Source organism: Phytophthora infestans, genomic scaffold (genome assembly GCF_000142945.1).
Source record: "Phytophthora infestans T30-4 supercont1.251 genomic scaffold, whole genome shotgun sequence".
In the NCBI taxonomy this organism is placed as follows: Eukaryota; Oomycota; class Peronosporomycetes; order Peronosporales; family Peronosporaceae; genus Phytophthora; species Phytophthora infestans.
This window is the reverse complement of record NW_003303508.1, coordinates 42323-45415: the sequence shown is the minus strand read 5'-3', so window position 1 is coordinate 45415 and position 3093 is coordinate 42323.

Below are 3093 nucleotides of genomic sequence, written 5' to 3'. Positions count from 1 at the left end.
AGTCCAAGCTCGGGACGTTTTTATCAGCACGTTGCAGAAGAAGCTGGCTCGCGAACGCGAAGTGTACAAGTCTTTTATTGGCGCGAATACTGAGCAGACCCGGAAGCTCCACCTCCTTCTGGTAAAGCTTGCCCAGGGCAAGTATGTCGATAACGACACGCTCCAGGTCCTCGAGAACCAGCAAGACCGTAACACTCGCCTCCTCCAAGCGAATCGTACCCTCCGTGCACACGTGAGTCTGGCAGGGATGGATCCCGAGGTACTTCGTCTGGCTGTCGAGGGTACGCTCTTAATGTCGCTCCTTCCACCGTGTGTTCAGCAACTAACGTTCGTTCACAATCCTTCGTGATAGGTCTGACTGCGGGTGAGCTGGACCTGGATGCGCTGGACTTGGATCAGGAGACGTTAGTCGCTCTGCGGCGTATTCAGTCTGCCACCGCGTCTTCGGACAATCCTCAAGCCCTTCCGTCACCAAGTGGCCCATGGGAAGTCCCATAAGCGTCTTAGACCAGGTGGCGGGGATTCAGACGACGATCCGGACGACTCTAACGAAGACAAGGCTCCAATCCCAACGGACAAGGCCAGTGCTTCGATGGCAGCTGCCGGTCTCGGTGATGCGCCACCTGCCGATACTTCAACTCCCAAGTCGGCTCGTAGATCGCTGTTCGGTCCGAAGGCGTGGAAGAAGGCGGCCCAGAAGAAGCGCAAGAAGCCTCGTCCTCATTCTCCTGCTAAGTCACCACGACGTCATATGAAGACTCGGTCCAGGTCTGTACCGTCTTCTCCAAGTTCATGGTCGCCACCTCCTACACCAGCGTCTTCCTCGACTCCCGCAGTGGTCGACCTCAGCGGCGACCAGAGTGACGTGGACATGGGGACTGCTGATCCAGGCAGCGTCCCTTCGGTTCAAGAAACTGCTACACAGCCTTCTGGTAAGGACGTGAACCCTGAGGATCACGACGATGTTCCTGTCTCTCCTGACGCGCCTTCGCCCCCGCCTCAGGGTCCACACGATGTGGCCAAGTCACCAGCTTCAACGATTTCACCTTCTCCAGCCGACATACGTGCTGCTGAAGAGGCCCTGCGCGAGGCCGAGGAAATGCGGCTCATGTTTGGCTCGAGTGACGAAGATGAAGAGTCAAACCAGACTGTCCCACAAGGCAAGTCTGCTTCGGCGTCTGCCGCGACATCCAAGGCAGTTGAAGTCTCGGGAGTGGTTTCTACAGCAGGGTATGCCCCTGTTGAGGCTGCTCCACTAGCTTCCGCGTCTTCGAAGTCGGCTCCGACTGTTCCCACGACTGATGTACCAAGCGTGTCTTCGCCTGGCCTTTCGATGGAGATTGATGACGATGGGAATGCTGATGACGACTATGGAGATGACGTGGATGACAATGAATCTTCGGTGGATGACTCTCCTGATGTTCCCAGTGGTAGCGGTGATGTTCCGCCCCCCACCGATCATTCAAGCATACTCGATGACGAAGATGTTGAAGATTCAAACAGGAACTGGAGTAATCTTGGCCCAGCTCGTCCTCCGACTCCACCTCGGCCAAATCCTTCGCCGATGATGACTTCCCCAATCATCGTTGGCGGCCCGCCTCCTTCGCCACCAGCAAGTCCTCCGGCACCAGCATCTTCTCTTCCTGTTCCAGTGTCTCCTCGTCCGTCTATTTGGACTCTCGATGCTGGACCTGGACGCATGATTACGGCAACCTACACTTCGGTGCCGCGTCGTGGTGGTGCACCGTCGGTTGAGCCGTTGCCTCACCGAGTGTTATCTGGTATTCGCCCTATGGTGCCGGCTTCGTCCACCCTGCCACCGTGGGTTCTTCCGTATGTGGACATGGAGTTTACCGATGCAGGCGCCAAGAAGTGTTTCGAGCGACTCTTGAGCTTAACGCTTCCTGAACCAGCTGGTGAGGTGACCGTGCGTACAACGTTGGAGGGTCTCCAAGCGTTCTTTGATTATTCGCATCCTGATCACCCGTACCAGCAACTTCGGCAGCTTTATCCTCTTCAAGCTTGCCTCTTTGACACTGTCGACTTCAAACCAAGCGTCCCCATCTCCAAGCGTGCCCCGATTGAGACCCGTCTCAAAATGATCTGGGCGAACCTTCGGGGTGACGGCGGTAAGCAAGGTGACCTCGGGTTCGCGTTGTGGGAGCGTCTCCACTGGCTTCCGTTAGCTGGTATTGAACGAGGTCTCGCTGAAGAAGCTAAAAAGGTTGGCCACGACAAGGAACGCTTGAAGGAACTGAGAGCTATGTTAAAGAAGCTCTTCAGTGAGCGCGACCGTCGTGCCGATCGTCTTCGTAACAAGTACCGTGAGCAGTACATGGCGTGGAGTCGTGACTCGGTTTCATCTAGTGCTTCCGGCGTGTCATTCATTCGTCCCGAGTTGCTTTTGGAGCCGTCTAAGCCGTGGTACCCCATTGAAAACTTGCCATTCGCACCTCAGACATCTGACTGGCTTTCCGAAGTTCCGGCTCTCGACGCTCGTCAGCCATGGCGTACTGGATGGATGAATGCGCCGCATCAGCACCCGTACAACACCACGTACTTCCCGTCCCAGCGTAATCCGGAGTTCTTCAATCCTCGTGGTACGCGTTTCGTGGATGTGTACCGAAGCGTGATCGTTGACCCGTCTCTCGATTCAACCGAGCTTATTCCGACCTGGCGTTCGTTGTTTGACTCGCCACCGGGTACTCCACGTCCTGCTCTGGCTGCTGCTCCTGTTGAAGCTGGTACCGAGGATTCGCAGGGTCCGGCTTCAGCTCCAGCTGCCGAGGCTCAGGTTCTTGATGAAGAGGAGAAGGAGAGTGGTGACTCGGCTTCGTTGACACTCTTGGCCACCGCGGCCAGACACTTGGAATCGATTTGAATCCTTGCTGCACGTTCTACGACGTTCTCCAGCATCTCAGCTAACTGTTGAGGTGTCCCGCGTGACTTCGTTTTCAGTGATCGCTCCGCGGTCGGCATTCATGTTTTCTTATTCTTAATCCACTTCCACAGCGTAATCATGTTCATGTTGTTCTTCAAATGCATATACAATTTGTTGTTGCAGTAACGTTCTTCGTCTGTTACCACAGGCTG